Genomic DNA, 17,630 nt, shown 5'->3' with positions numbered 1-17,630 from the left:
TCTTCTCATTAATATGCCACCAAAAACAAGTTGAAGACAGCAGCAAACTCAAATGCAAACCCAGCACACATTTATATTCAAAGCATGTTTGTTCTATCAGTTACAGTTATTGAGATGAGCTCCGGTGTGAAATATCCTCTCTGCGTGTGAATAAAGACCTGCTTTAGCAGATATGATCCCTGGCAGAGACAAAAAACAGTGTGGCATCAAGACAGAGCTGTTTATCAAATCCAGTCGTGACGTCAGGGAAATAACTGACAGCCGTAAACATCCTGGAATGAGTGCCTGTCATCCCGAATCCCGATCCATAGAGGTGTGCAAACAAACACGCCCATGGGCTCCATCACGCCATCCAGGAACCCGTGTGTTTACCTGCAGATCTCCCAAAAAATGTGACAGGTGTATTTTACTGTCCTTTGTTATTAGAGTCCCCTGAGCACACATTAGACACATACCATGACCTGTCGAGACAGGAGGAGAGCGGCCTCAGAGATGCCCAGTCAAGACGATCAGCTTTAGGGAAGAAACAGGGGGGGGGGACAAAGCACTTTCTGCCCCAAAGCTCAACCTGACGTGCGTTTCTCAGCGTGGGAGCTTGAGAACGCTCAGAGGCAGCTGGAAATAAACCCTAAACTTCATCAGGAGCTGCAGGGTGGAAAACAAGGAATGTTTCCTGCCAAGAGAATCAGCGAGGGCCCGTTTCTGATGTTCGTGCTGGGTAATTAATTCACAGCACTTTATAGAGGTACAACAATGACTAGCACACTGGATTATTTAAGACAGCAACTCCAACACCAAATTCAAAACGGATAAACAGCGTAAAATGAACCTGAATTGATCACTCCCAGAGATGATCTTGTTTGTCTTGACTAGTCCAGTGGATTGCAGTCAAATTTACCCTTGCTTAGTCAAATTCATGTCATTTCAATAGGAATCCGCAATCTAGAGTTTCATGCAAAAAAACGTTCTCATGCAGAATTCGCTCATGTTTGAGTTCGTCTCTCATGTTGACCACATTGACCAATAGAGCTTCATGCATTACTACGCTATTGACAATGGACCTTTTTGCTGAATAATGCAGACTGTAGCTTTAAGTCAAGTCAAATTTATTTGTATAGTGCTAATCACGTTTCTGATGTTAGTGTTTATAATATCTCAATATCTTGCCTTACACTTGCATTTAGCAGATTAGAGCTGGGCAGTAATATAGTTACTATAGATAATATATACTATATGCTGTATGAGTTTAGTATAGTAAAAATAGTATGAGTCTTCAGTTAAGATTTGCTATATAGTATATATTACATTACATGTGCATTGTATGTATGCAGATAAAGTTGTATATAATATATACATTCATCTTTACACATATTTACATTTACACTGTTTTTTCAATGCAGATTACATTTTCTAACGATATAAATAATTACGCAGCTGCGATTTACTATATATAGTATATATTGCTTTATGTATACTCTATATATATATATATATATATATATATATATATATATATATATATATATATATATATATATATGATATCCATATCCAACCTGTAGCTCCCTGAAAAAACCTGAAATGGAAACAACTGCTATTTAAGAGCCAGGACAAGCGTGATGTTTTTCTGACACACTCCAGGGGTGATCCTCTTTTATGAGACGTTTTTAAGAGCGTGGAGAAAACAAGCCATTCTGGTATTACCCACAATGCACCTGGAGAACAGATTGAGCAATATGAGTGTGCGTTTAAATGGACATTCACAGCTTCAGCTCTCCCAAATATATTTCTATGAAACTGTACGGAAGTCTTCAAGCAAGTTTCTATGTCTTCAGCTGCTGATGTTTCCCCCCCCCCCAAATTTCCCAAGTTCCCAATTTTGCATCACAAAGAGGGAAATTTTAGGCATTTCTATAATTTTCTATCATTCCTCATTAGCTTTAATGCTGTTTTGGTGTCTGTTTCACTTGCTGAATTAGTTTAGAAGGTTTAATTGAGAAACGCCAGGAGGGGCATTGCAGCGATAATGAAAACAGCACAGATTTACCATCTGCCTGAAAGAGACACCGAATGCAACATAAAACAAACAGCCAGTGTAATGAGGTTCAGAAATATAAGAACATTTTATGATTTTAAAGTATGTGCCTCTGGCAAAACTGTGCAGGGAGGTCACTGTGGTGTGATGAATGATTGACAGGTCTTTCAGAGGATCCCCTCGAGTGACAGGTCGACTCAATATCCAGACACAGAAAACCTGAGAGACAACCAAATTAGTTCTTTCTGTTCTAGCAATAATGGCTGTAATGCTTCTGCTTGGAATAAACAAACTGAAAAAGTAAAAAAAAAAAAAACTGGTCACACTTTAGTTTAGGGTCCAATTCTCACTATTAACTATGACTTTTGCCTCAATTAACACCTAATTACTGCTTATTAATAGTTCGTAAGGTAGTTGTTAAGTTTAGGTATTGGGTAGATTAAGGATGTAGAATATTGTCATGCAGAATAAGGCATTAATAAATAAGTACTAATAAACAGTCAATATCCTAGTTATATGCATGCTAATAGGCAAAGTTAATAGCGAGAATTGGACCCTAAACTAGTGTTACCAAAAAACTCTATAAAATATTCCGCAAAAAAAGAACCATAATAGTGGATTATTTAGTTGTTTGTATTAAAAATGCCATAAACAGTGTGATATTCGTGTTGTTTTAGACAACTCATAATTTCAGTGCCACCATGCGAAATAATGGCTCAATAAGTTCAAACACTGTCCATTCATAGTTATTTATATATATATATTAGATGCAAACTTAAAACATAATAAATAAATAAGTTACAATTACTAAAACTCAAATTTATTTTAGAATTAATTAAAAAATAAAAAAGTACCGGTATATAAATATAAATAAAAATAATAAAAATTACAAAATTACAAACCTTTAAATAAAACTAAAATGTGAAAATAAATACTATAATAGTATATAAATAATACTAAAATAGTATAATGGACTAGATAGTCCCACTCCAAACGCACACCATTGCTTGAGAGTTCTGTAAACAATAAAAACATAACTGACATTAATGTAAACTAAATGCAGTAGCAAAACAATCATCAACATTATATCAGAGTGACCCTTTCGAACGCTAATTTCACAGTAATCTCTGCATAACCACATTAATTGGTCATATATTTCAGTTTGACGCCCCTGTATTTCCTGAGTTCCTCTGCAGCATCCTGTCCTAATCTAGCGGCTTTGAAGCCCGTGAGCGACGTGCGTGTCCTAGCACCTCCTCAGGGACATTTGGTGACGATCCCTGCCCCCGGGCTTCAATAGGTGGAAGGGTTGTGCGGATGGGGGATGGGAGGAGGGAGGGGTCATACCTGAGACCCCCGAAAACAAGCCTGAAGGAAAGAATTTCAGAAGTACAACAGGGAACGTTCTCAGAGTCTCTCAAAGTTCCGAACAAATGTTCTTTCAGTAACATCCATAGAATGTTCGTTTAAAGTGATCTGGTCTTTAATAAGGTTTTCAAAACAACGCTATATTTATACGTCGTTCATGGAACTTTTTTCGGAAACGTTTTTTTAAATGTTACTATTTCAGAACTTCAACATTTATTTTTGTATTGTTTTCATTTTCATTTGAAAGTTTTAGTAATTGTGTCATTTTTATTGCTTTTTGTATTAATTTTAATTTCTTTTCTTTTTTTTTTTCATCAAGTTAAACTAAATGAAAATGATAAATGTTGCTTTGGCAACTAGCTGAAATAAAATGTTTCAGTTTTAGTTAACAATAATAACCCTGCTTCTATATTCAGTAAAGCACACAAATCCACCTTCCAACATACTAAAGGTTGAACCAACCAGTCCACGCTTTTGACTTGCGCCTTTAAGAAGAAACCAACCGAAGATAAAGTTCATCTCATGCACAGAGGAAGAGTGAGGTCACGTGATTGACCTTTAAGACAACCAGCATGTAAAAACAACACCTTGTGTCTATTAGCATAAACAATAATGACTGTAAAAGCTTAAACGGCTCTCTGCTACATGTTTACACATGAAATGAGCCTCTGTGTTAAATTACTATAAGTCTAATGGCACAGCAATGGTATCACCATGACACTTGGCAAAACCATGAGACTATTGACATTAGTAAAACTAATTACACTTTAAAAAATGCTGGGTTGTTTCAACCCATGTTTGGGTCAAATATGAACAAACCAAACTGTTGGTTTCGATTTTTATTTTATTTTAATCCAATGGTTGGGTTTGTCCATATTTGACCCAAACATGGGTTGAAACAACCCAGCATTTTTTAGAGTGTACTAGATAAAGTCTGGCAGACTGAGAAAGGAGGAGTAATTAACCTATAAGCACGAGTCAACCTACTTTAATTCAATATGTCTCCATATATGTGTCTGGCAAAAGTAACATAATTTACAAATGTAAACTTCAGCGCACGAGCCCTCACTGCCGTCTCCGTTGGTTCAGATGATGTTTTCTGCACTGCCACCTGTTGTTTCTGGAGCGCGTGTGAAGTATAAACATGTGAAGTGACACGCGCACGTCTGCATTGGTTCACACCAAACTGAACGTGTCGAGCTTAAACAAGGCTTCACAATGGGGCTTCTCAGGAAACGGTGTTTGCAATGTGCAGTGCGTTTAAACATAATTTAAACATATGATCGATTGTGTTTACAGAGGTTTTTTGCTTCGATCTTTCTCATTTTCTCATTAGCACACGTACAGAAATCCAACACACTAAATCCAAACCAGCGAAACTTTCTCAAACACGTTCAAGGACAAATCGAGGACAAAGCCTTCCAGCTGAGAGAAATAGTTTGGGAAAGACAGGCGACGGCATGTGTTCCTGTGATTACCTGAGAACAGATGAACAAAATCCAGTTTCCAGAAAATCTCTCCTTCGCATTATCTCATGTTTTTCCCTATGTGGAACCCCGGGGTCTCCCCTCCTGCGCGTGTAGCCGAGCGTAACCAGACAGGATTCAGACACACATGACTACACAAAGCTGCGTTGAAATGAGTTTACTCGCTCCGAGCTCCGATCACAGGCTTTTCATTTCCACCCGACTCCAGCACAATGACGGCCCCTGTTTCTCTCTCTCCGAGCGGGAACATCAAGAACGAACTGACCGTGTGCACAGGCCTGTCTACCATAACCACCCGTCCTGGGGTTAGACATCATAAAGGGCCGCTTTAAAACAGCTGCCTTCAAGCCCAGAGATAATAACCCTTCTATTAAATCACTCATCAAAACGGAGGGCGGAACAGGTATGAATGGTGTATGTGATGCATTCTGGGTAAACTGAATTATAGGCCACATTAAGAGGAAACCATATCTTTAAAGCATCATACGTGCACCATCAAAATGAGAGATATAGCCAGATCATCATATGCATACTTTGTGGAGAAGGCAAACTAATAATCTCATTAAAAAAAAAAGACCAATCATCCAATATGGCAAATGAAGTAAGATAATTGCCAACTATAAATAATTATTTCATTCTGTGCTATAAAGTATTCATTAATAAATTAATTTCATATTTCTTTATTACAATAAAAGTGAATTCATAAATATGCACATATTAGTTTATTAAATAAAAATATAAACAATAAAGTCAAGTTAGTCAAGTCTCCAGTGTTGTAAACTAGTAGAAAATTAATACTAATATTTTATATAACTAAATTAATACTAACTACTAATAAATCAATTTCACATTTGTATTTATAGCAAAAAATAATACATTTATTTAAGCAAATATAAAACACAAATACAATTATTAAAAAAGAATAATTAAGTAAACAACTCTAGTGTAGCTACAAAAACAGCGACTAATTAATACATTTTATATTTCCATTTATTATAAAAAAACTATTTATTTATATATAAAATGTTTGAAATGAAATTATAAATAATAAAATAATAAACAGTATTGGAAACTGGACTAATTAATTTTAAATTGCTATTCATAAAACAAACAATACATGTTAAAACATTAAATAAAATTATAAATAATGAAATAAACTATTGGAATAAAGTGCTAGCATAGTTATAAAAAGTTATGAATATATTTTATCAACTAATACATTTTCTAATTTCTAATTTGAATAGAAATATCCAAAAGTATATTTATAAAAATAATAAATCCATTTCATGAATTAAAAAAAAAAGTAATTCTAAAGCATAATATATATATATATATATATATATATATTAAAAAAATATATATTAAACTCCATTTGAATAAATTGTAGTCAAGTCTCTCTTTGTGCAACACGTGTTTAAAATCGGTCACTTGCAAGGTTTGCTTTAGATCAGGATGCTGCCCAAAAAGCAGCTAACTAGGTCATGGAAGAGAACTAAACGGGCGTCTTGACATGAGAGTTGAGACTCGCACAGATAAAAGGGATTCCCCATGTCTAAATACTACTATCACTCGCCATACAATCACACATCACTCAATCCTGTTGACAAGCAAGCATTCCTGCTATGGCCTGTAAGTCATAAAACTCTGAAGGATCTGTTTGGAAAACAATGCATAAGTGCAGGATGAGGTACTATCCCATGCTTACGATGGTCTGAATCCCTGTATCCCCCAAAACCAATCCAGGAGAGTTAATGAACAACCCTGAGTACAGGAAACACAACCCAGCGGCAATGACCACATCAAAGCACAATGAAAGTGATCTGTATTTATGAAAATCACGTTCTAGCCTCATTTTTAATTATCAAAGTCAGTGTGTCCCTCGAGTAAAGATGGAAACGGTTTTAATCAATTACTTTCAAGGGAAGAAAAACCTTGGGTTGGAATTAAACCTGTTTAGATCTCCACTCGTGCGCAAACTAAATAACAATTAAACCTTTGTTGACTAGATTGTTGGAGATTATGGAAATAGAACTGCACTCTGGTAAAAACAAGGTATTAGTTCCTCAAAGCTGGTCAAATACTTCTGCTTTAATTCAGGAATATTTGCCCCAGAAACTTATTTTGAGGAAGTATTTTTGGATTTCAAAAGGCATACTTCCTGTCTAATCAAATAACAGCACACACATTCTGATAATCTATGTAAAACACTTCAAGTGAATCAATTCATTAAAAAAACGTGAACTAGTATTAGTTAAATATACAATCAAATCTATACAATTATTGATCGCCAATCAAAACAAAAGTAAAATGTGTTATAATTTATAGCAGTCTTCAGCCGACAAAGTTTAAATCCCGTCTGCTAGCGCACTTCCCATAACGTTATGCATTAGGCTGTGTGAACTCAATCGACCACATGAAAGCAATCCAGTCGAATGTGTTTTCAACTACCTCTGGAAGTGGTGGAAAGTGGACAAGCTCAAAACATTTTAGACCCCGTTTACACCTGTATTTACCGTCGTCCACTTGTGATCCGATCGACCAAAACGCATCTTAACACCAGCTGTGAACAGGGGTTCAATAGAACCCTAACAAATGCTGGGTTGTTTCAATCCATGTTTGGGTCAAATATGGACAAACCCAACCGTTGGAATTAAAATATAATTAAAAAATATAAACCAATGGTTGGGTTTGTCATATTTGACCCAAACATGGGTTGAAACAACCCAGCATTTTAGCATTTTAGAGTGTACGTTCTTGGCTCAATGTTAAAGAACCATTATTGCCAAAAATGTTCTATATAAGGAGAAATGTCTTAAATAATTGCATAATATGAGCTGTTTCATTAAAACAATGGGCAACACTTTACAATAAGGCTCATTAGTTAACATTGGTTAATGTATTAACTAACATGAACTACACTCTAAAAAATGCTGGGTTGTTTCAACCCAAATTTGGGTCACATATGGACAAACCCAAATGTTGGGTTAAAAATGTAATTAAAAAAATTACAGTTGAAAGTGAAACTTGAAGTTGGGTTAAAATTTTAAATTATATTTTTAACCCAACATTTGGGTTTGTCCATATTTGACCCAAATTTGGGTTAAAACAACCCAGCGTTGTTTAGAGTGTACCCATTGGCTATACATTTGTTACTGTATTTGTTCATTTTTGTTAATGTTAGTTAATAAAAATAAAGCTGTCCATTGTTTGTTCACAGTGCATTAACTAATGTTAACAAGATTGTAATAAAATATTAGTAAATGTTGAAATTAACATGAACAAAGATTAATAAATGCTGTAGAAGTGCAGTTTATTATTAGTTCATGCTATTTAAAGTTAACTAATTAACCTTATTGTAAAGTGTTGCCAAACCAAATGAATTAAACAAAATGAAGTAAAACTAAATCTATAAACCCCCTAAAAGGTTCTATATATGAGGCACTTGACAGAACTCTTTAGAGTTCTATATGGAATTTTTTCTTCAAAGAGTGCAGAAATTGACTTTCAAAAAATAACTGAAGTTAAAATAATGTGACAAAGCCTCTTCTATATGAACAAGAATTGGCTAAGAGAGGGCCTTTTCACCTCCAGACGTTAAACATCGAATGCATTTTGGCCACTTCGGCCCTGTTAATATGCGACCTTGCTTGTGACTCAGCTTTTAAGTTTTTTTATGATATTCACATGAACTCCCTCTCCATATGTATGATGCAAGACTTCCCAGCTGGTTCCACTAGCGCTGACCTCCTGTCCTGCCTGATTCATTTCCATCTGTATGCCGGCAGATGAGAGATTCCTCCTGTCTTTCTGCCTTTCCTTTTCTCAGGCCATTCACAGGGGCTCAGAGAATGAATTCAGGCCTGTCTAAAGTCCTTCACACCAGGACACGCTCAGAGGGGATTCTCCTTGACTCTGACCGACTCGCACATTTGCAATTCATCATCTTCCTCACACGGCCACACAATAGCAGCAGCGCAGGAGCTTTGTCATTGTAACGACACACACACGGTCTATTTACAGCGTCTGACACCGGCAGAAAGACTGCGTTTGCGTGTTGATCTTCTGTCATTAACTACCAGCTCAATTAGCATCTAAGACCACAGGTGGAAGACAATAACAATCTTTTAAATCATCTTTGTTCTTTCAGGATATATCCATTGATATGCAACAGTTTAGATTTGGGCAATTGGAAAAGCAGCATTATAAAGACAAGCAACTTTACCAGTGCTAAAATAAAACCTATTTTGCAAACAAAGAGTTTCAATCCAAATGTGACACATATAGTCAAACAAATCCAACTGCAATTTCAGCCATGATCTGGATCCTAATGGGAATTTCAACACAGGGTTCCAGCAAAACAAGTAGATCTTAAGTTCATAATAGGACTATAGGTTTCCAATGGGATCAAATGTCCATGTAAAGCATCACAAGGTATTTAACAGGGGTTTAAAACTCCTTTTAACTCAAGTAAAAAAAGACATTATTCCAATAAAATACCAGAAGAGTTCTGATAAAGACTACAGATTATCCAACAGGACTCAACAGACTTCCCAGTTATTCCCAATTACTGGATAAGGAATTTTAAACGTATTTTGCACTTGAAAAAAACACTACTAATCCATAAAAATAATCAAATTTAAAACCTTACAAAAAAGATTTTAGCTTTAGGATTTTTTAGGATTGGCTACAAATAACATCTGAAATTCCAACAGGAATAATTTGACTAGGCAACATGAAACCCAGAGAAGAACAAGTCTAAACTTATAAAAAGGGGAATATACTTTGCACGTCAAAAGTCAATAAGACACGTGTTCAGTATACAACCACCAACATGTAAACATGGTAATGGTTATTACCGTTTCTCAGATGCAAACCCTTGTTTACCATGTCAATAAGCTTCTTTGAATGTTCAGACAGAGCAAGCCAAACAGAGACAGACAGTCAGACGTGCAGACAGCGCCGTTCAGATGTGGGAAATCCTTTTCATCTGCTTTCTCTGCCTCTCAACAGACATCGAGACTCTCTGAAGCTGCTCTGAAAAGCATCACACAAACCTACAAACCACCGCCACACCTCGACAAGCGCTCGAACGTCTTACCTTCCCAGGGGGCGATCCTGTGACCCAATGACACACGTCCTTTCTAAAATCTCATGTTTCCTGCAGCGCCGTCCACATTCCGTCTCAAACTCCACAACATACTGACTCCCACGTGAGTGGACGGGAACTGAAACAGCTTGTGATGGGGGTCTGTGTCCGTTCAACGATCCCCCCACCCCTCTTCTACTCCCCTCCTCTCCCACACTCCCTTTAACTCCTTCCCCTTCCCCCTTTCCGTCTGTCTCGGGATCACTGTGAGATTGGGAGCAGGAATGTGTGTGGTTCTGCTCCTTTTGGTCTGTCTGAACGGCTCTGGTATGACCCTGCGGAGAGCATCGAATTTACACAAGAATTCAAACCCGCCTCTCACTAAAACAGACCCCGCCCACTTCTCACACCTTTACCGCAGAGCTCCGCCCACTTCTCACACCTTTACCACAGAGCTCCGCCCACCTACGGGCTACTTCTGCCAACTTCTCCTGCTGGAATAAAGTCTGCAAAATAAAGTGCATCCCACACCCAATTTCTTTTTTTTAAATAAATCACGTCTAGGATGCATTTAATCTCAAAATCAAAAGAAAAAAAAAAGGATTATAATACTTACTTTAGAAGCATGATGATATTTTTATTAAACATCTTCATATTACTATCATAAGTCTTGGACATTTTATTTTTGAGGATTTTTCTGTAATTTCTGTTATCGTCAATAGATTCCTGAAATACACTGATTTTTTTTATTTATTATTTTAATCAGCATTATTTATAAATTCAATAAATGCAACAAATTCTACCATGATGCATAAATATTTAAAATAACACATACTTTTTGCTTTCACATAAAAGTAATGAGAATTATATTTGTATTGCATTATGGTAATGAGAACACAGGAGGGGGGTATATGTGCTTAACTGTCATTAAAATACTGTCACAATGCAATAAATCTATGTTTCATCATGCAAAATATAATTTAGTCTTTTTTTCTTTTGATTTTGGGGGAAAAATATGATCCAGACATGTGTCTGGCCCTAAAAAGGTTTTGCAAAATTCACCCCTCATGACCCAATTACATCTTAGTCTTGGCATCCACAAAAAAAACATCTATTATATGCCACAACAATACCCAACAGAAGAGGTTAACTCTTAAATATTTGGACAGAACAGCATGCTTATGTCTGTGTGAAGATAGAGGTGTGATTGGTGGGAAGGCAGCAGAGTTGTTGTCATAGCACCAGAGCTGTAGGAGGAGAGAGACACAGACGTCAATGATGACGACCCTAGCCCAATTCATTTTCAACACACACACACACACGGACGCACGCACACACCTACCTTGTGTAGGTATTCTGGGACGCCAGGCAGTGGCCACAGTGTTTGGGAGAAGTGATCATGTGATCTGCTTTGCATACACAGCAGCGCAGACGCCCGGGGCCAGATTGAGACGGTGCAGAGACTGATATAACCCTGCGACAGAGCGGCTCACACAGATGAACTGGACTGTGCGCAGCTCAGAAGCGCAACAGCCCGTCTAGACAATTGTGATTAAACTGACTAAAATAAGAACCACAACATTGCGGTTAGTCTGACGGCATATCAAGTGACTAACAACGCCAGCCAAGGTTATGACCCCTAATCTGGACAAACTCCACAGCTGGATACTTGCTCCCAACTAAAACACAGAGAGAGAGAGAAACAAGGAGGAGCAAGAAGGAAGGAAGGAAGAAAGAAATATAGTCTTTTGCATCCTTACTGTAACTTATTTACTAAATAATATGAAATAAAAAAAGTATAAATATTAACCATCATGTACAAATTATATATTAAAAAAATTATAACGGCATAATTAATACTAAATGAAAATAAATGTAAAAGTTTTAATTAAATAGTTAATTGAAAACAAACATTTAAAAATTACATTAACTCTAAATTAAAAAAAAATACTAATATATAATTTTTGCTTTGTGCATTATGGTAATGAGAATACAGGGGAAATATGTGCTTAACTTTCATTAAAATAATGTCACAATGCAATAAATCTATGAATATGTTCCATTTTGTCATGCAAAACATAATTTAGTATTTTTTAAAATCTTAAAATTTAGTAAAATCGGACCAAGACATGTTTGTCTGGCCCTAAAAAGGTTTTGTAAAAACTGTGATTTATTTACTAAATAATATTAAATAAAAAAATAAGAGTAAATATTAATATTACAAATCATGTTATAATTATTAAAAAATAAAAACAAATAAAAATGAATAATTACATAACATTAAATGAAAAATAATGTAAAAGTTTTAATTCCATAATTAACTAAAAATATAAATTATTAATTTAACATTTAAAAACATTTAATAATCCGACTTAACAAAAAAATAATAAAAACAATTAACATTAAATAAAAAAAAACTAATACTAAAATATAGTTTACATTTTTTTAAATGTAATATTTATATTTAAATAGATAAATAACTTTCACCTAACTGTCAACAACTTTAACCTTTCAAACAACTTGCAGTTGCAAACAAAAAATAAGCAGTAATAATAATCACGGCACACTTTTCACGATCAAATCAAATCCTGAAGGATAAAATCAAGCCCTACCCTACATTTCCAAATATTGTGTTTCACAGGATATCATGAGTGTATGTTTTTCGATGTTCAACGAGCAGAAAAGACACATCAGCTTTAACAAGACGAGTCAGTGTTGTTTTTCTGAGGATGGAGACAGACGTGACATGAAAGGAGGAACAGGAACAGTGTTCGGGTGAAGCCGCAGACCGGCCGCATGATGATAAAATATCAGCTGCATCCTCTCATATTCAGCATCAAATGGTTCAATATGGGATTCGGTGATCCACTATAAAGGAGATATGTATTCATGATACTTCAGATCCTCGGGCCATTTTAATATGGTAATGTTGGGATATATGTGAAATAATCATTTTTATAGTATCAGAATTGAAACTGACCCCAATTCCATGTGTGACGGAGAGAAAGTCTCATTGCTGAAGGAGATATTCTGCTTAATGATTCTGTCATATCAAAACTGTGAAGTGATTAGCATGCTGAAGCCATAAATAACACACTATTTGACAATTTACATTACTATAAAACAGTGATAAACAACATCTCTTTGGAATACTTGATTCCGATTGGTCAATCATGGCATTCTGCAGTAAAATATTTCTGATATCATACTGATATTTATGATTGACACCCATGACACTTTATAACTAACCTCTCATTTGGGAAACCAATATTTCATACATAGCTACACTACACTACTGTTAAAATAATAATAATCATGTTTTTAATTCAGCAAGGATGCATTAAGTGGCAATAAAAACATTTACACTCACCTAAAGGATTATTAGGAACACCATACTAATACTGTGTTTGACCTCCTTTCGCCTTCAGAACTGCCTTAATTCTACGTGGCATTGATTCAACAAGGTGCTGAAAGCATTCTTTAGAAATGTTGGCCCATATTGATAGGATAGCATCTTGCAGTTGATGGAGATTTGTAGGATGCACATCCAGGGCACGAAGCTCCCGTTCCACCACATCCCAAAGATGCTCTATTGGGTTGAGATCTGGTGACTGTGGGGGCCATTTTAGTACAGTGAACTCATTGTCATGTTCAAGAAACCAATTTGAAATGATTCGAGCTTTGTGACATGGTGCATTATCCTGCTGGAAGTAGCCATCAGAGGATGGGTACATGGTGGCCATAAAGGGATGGACATGGTCAGAAACAATGCTCAGGTAGGCCGTGGCATTTAAACGATGCCCAATTGGCACTAAGGGGTCTAAAGTGTGCCAAGAAAACATCCCCCACACCATTACACCACCACCACCAGCCTGCACAGTGGTAACAAGGCATGATGGATCCATGTTCTCATTCTGTTGAGCCACTTTAATCACTTGGACTATTTTAACGATGTCTTTCATAACTTTTGGTCCGGCCAGGAGTGATCCAGCTCTCAGATTTAATCAAAAATATCTTAATTTGTGTTCCGAAGATGAACGAAGGTCTTACGGAGTTGGAACAACATGAGGGTGAGTAATTACTGACAGAATTTTCATTTTGGGGTGAACTAACCCTTTAACAAACCAAACAGATCAGCAAGGTAAATCGATTGTTTGAGTGCGCTTAAATATGTAATATAATAAATAATGTAAAAATGTCTTACACAGAAATTTGAATGTGAAATGAAATGTTAACAATAGCTATATTATGAAATTGAGCACCGTTATGCTAAATGCTCTTTCATATGATTGCTAGAGCTTAAAGGGTTAGTTCACCCAAAAATGAAAATTCTGTCAGTAATTACTCACCCTCATGTTGTTCGAACCCCGTAAGACCTTCGTTCATCTTCGGAACACGAATTAAGATATTTTTGATGAAATCTGAGAGCTGGATCACTCCTCCATAGGCTTCTTAAGGGATTGAACTTGCCGGCCTCAAAAAGTTATTAAAGACATTGTTAAAATAGTCCAAGTGACTACAGTGGCTCAATCTTAAGTTTATCAAGCGACGAGAATACTTTTTGTGCGCAAAAACAAACAAAAATAACGACTTTATTTCAACTATTCATGTCCATCTCCTTGGGCCTCGAGTCAGTTCACTAGTGTAATAGCGTAAGCTTCTGTTGTTGTAAGTCACACGCATCACGCACATGACCAGCGTCGGCCAATAGCTCTACGGAATCACACTACGTTAACTGACTAGAGGCCCAAAGAGATGGACATGAATAGTTGAAATAAAGTCGTTATTTTTGTTTGTTTTTGTGCACAAAAAGTATTCTCGTCGCTTGATAAACTTAAGATTGAGCCACTGTAGTCACTTGGACTATTTTAACGATGTCTTTAATAACTTTTCGAGGCCGGCAAGTTCAATCCCTGAAGAAGCCTATGGACTAGTATGGAGGAGTGATCCAGCTGTCAGATTTCATAAAAAATATCTTAATTCGTGTTCCGAAGATGAACGAAGGTCTTACGGGGTTGGAATAACATGAGGGTGAGTAATTACTGACAGAATTTTCATTTTTGGGTGAACTAACCCTTTAACAAACCAAACAGATCAGCTAATCACTCCTAATATCAGCAAACCACGATAAAAAAGGAGAAGCAAACACGATGTCCTCCTTCAAACTGAGACGACATGTGTCGCTTTCTATTACGGTCAGGGAATTTACCCTCCCCGTCTGTCATGTTTGCATCAGCCTTTATTAAGTCCGCCACAGAGGAATTCAATGAAGCATCCCCATCAGAGACACAAAAAAAACATCACTGTTCCCGCAGAGAAGCTGTTTTACATCTCAACCCGTTCTCCAGCGTCTGCTGCTCATGAATCCACGATATTTCAACAATGACCCAAGAGAGAGGCTTAAGCCGAACGCTAAAGCTAGCAGCCTAACTGGGATTTTCATTTAAAATCGTTGACACGCCAGCTGCAAGGAAATGCACTCCAAATTTGCTCACAGCTCTTTGGAATCACGCTTGAAGGCAATACATATTCATAACACTGAAAACAATGGCCTGGCTTTGCATAAACGTACACAGAAACATGATGCGACTTGGGAATCACATTTTTGTCTGATTGTAAAACATGACAGATGAGAAATACTGCAGCACTCATGTGACCACATGTGTTTGTTTGGTTTTTATGATTTATATGTCTAGTAATCCTGTGATAAGTTCATGGCGCCATTCTACGAAGGCACATTTTTTTTATCAACCATCAGATGAAAATTATGATTCCAAACGATTTGAAATATTTGCTTTGTTGAACAATTCCGAGTAATTATAATCTATATGTTTCCATACAATTTTACAAATTTAACTTATGAACAGTATTGGAATATCCCTTAAACATTTGGGAGTAAAGCAGTGTTTCCATCCCATGGGTTTAAGAGAACAATATCATCACTTCCTTGAAAACTGGTGCACAATATCGGAAATAAAAATGGAAGTTGCTGCAACTGGGGAAGAAACTGTGGCTCTTTTTCCCCACATCATAACTGTCTCACGTCTCAAAACGCGTGGATGAAACGCAACAAACGCTGTCATGTTATCTTGTGCTCGGATGCGGATGTTTGGGAACACAAACATGTGAAACGTTTCTGTGAGGGAATTAAACCAAATCATTCTGATGACAGACTTTGGCTCAGACGTTTCAGAATAATCAAACCAACATTTGAGATGCTGTGATGCGATTGATCCAATCACATCCACTGTTGGGGAAAAGTCTTTTTTTTGCGCATCGAGGGATTTATTCGGTTTCCATCATAGTTTATGCACATGTACTTTATATTGGATAAAAAAAGTATCCGGCTCAATTAAACACATACCTTTTTTTTATGCACATTTTTTGGAAGTGTGCATCTTTCCATTCAGCATTTTTTATGTGATATCCTAAAATATGCATGAAAATAGGTGGATGGAAACACAGCTATTAATGCCTGTTAAATAATTGGTGTGGAAAGTGCCAAAATTCAACACTTAGCATACCCTAACTCTGGCTATGAATAAAAGCAATAGTTAATTATTAATAAACAGTTTGAGCTGTGGCATGGCACAGCAGGTTTGAGTCCAGTCTGTGACTTTTCCCAAACAGTTCTTATCACTTTCTGCTATATCTGTCAATTTAAAACTGGTAAAATAAAGTAAGAGAACGTTAAAAGTACCTGTAGTCAATAGTCAACCATAATACAGCCGGGTCCATGAAAGTACTGCAGAGGATCTGTGGAAAATATTAGATTTGTTCTACTATTCGAAAGATTTTTTATGAATGAAATTAATTCCAGGTTCAGACTACACAATATTTGTGTCTGTTACGATAGTCACGTAGTCATATTATGCTAATTTGACTCCTATATTCTATCCTATTATGTCATTGATAAAAAAAGTCAGGTGTGTACGAGGTGTGTGATGTCATCGAGAAGGCGGAACTGTCGACTGAACAAACAAACGTGAAACAAACAATGGCTAATGAAGCTGCGTGTTTTGCACTGGATGTCTTGTCTTCAGAAAAGCCCTAAACCTTACAGTGGACACAGTCCTAGATTGCACGAAGAGGACATGGAATCCTCCAAAGAGAACTTGAGGTAAAATATAGTTTTTTTATTTTTAGCCAGTAGTAAAAATAAAAGTAGCCGACTCACCGGGTTGCTAAAAACACCTCTGCTAATGTTCATCTTTTTTCACTGTGTCATAGTCCCTCGAGGAAACATCATAATGGCAGGAGTACTGCCAAAGCTCCATGAATCTTTCCGTATTGCACCAATACTATCATCTCTCTTTCGTTTCAGCATGTTTGAAAGCTGTGTACGGAAGAGCTTCTGTTCTCCTATTGGTCAGTGTTACAGATGTTACGGAAACTGTCGTGGAAGACCGAAAAAAATCAAGCATGCTAGGCTAGCCTTTCCATCGTTACGTTGTGAAGCATCACAGATACGGCTTCGGCTGTCGTTCACTATGACACATTATACGAGATAAAATGATCGATTCTTGCGTACCGACGCCCCTTGATGTTTACAAATGCCCACGACAACCTACGTCAAATGGATCGTGCCAAAATCGGCTAAAATCGCGTAGTCTGAATCAGCATTATACTATTCTGTTCAGCAAGGATGCATTAA

The 17,630-nt window shown here is 36.6% G+C and overlaps 1 protein-coding gene across 3 annotated transcripts in view; it reads right to left on the bottom strand.

Moving 5' to 3' along the window:
- Positions 1–17,630, bottom strand: part of tiam1b (TIAM Rac1 associated GEF 1b) — a 106,760-nt gene that overhangs the window by 69,052 nt on the left and 20,078 nt on the right. Inside the window, exon 2 of one of the 3 annotated variants that reach the window (XM_056238577.1) lies at positions 16,677–16,732. The exons of 1 other annotated variant lie outside the window; for it this stretch is intronic. The gene's annotated coding sequence lies outside the window, so the exon portion shown is untranslated. Of the gene's footprint in view, positions 1–9,988; positions 10,178–16,676; positions 16,733–17,630 lie in introns of those variants that run through there. One more of the 3 variants, XM_056238578.1, reaches the window with a different exon arrangement.

The sequence above is a fragment of the Rhinichthys klamathensis genome, unplaced genomic scaffold (genome assembly GCF_029890125.1).
Source record: "Rhinichthys klamathensis goyatoka isolate OS25496 unplaced genomic scaffold, OSU_Roscu_1.1 h1tg000527l_1, whole genome shotgun sequence".
In the NCBI taxonomy this organism is placed as follows: domain Eukaryota; kingdom Metazoa; phylum Chordata; class Actinopteri; order Cypriniformes; family Leuciscidae; genus Rhinichthys; species Rhinichthys klamathensis.
The sequence above is the reverse complement of the archived record's forward strand: the minus strand, read 5'-3'. Positions and strand labels throughout refer to the sequence as shown.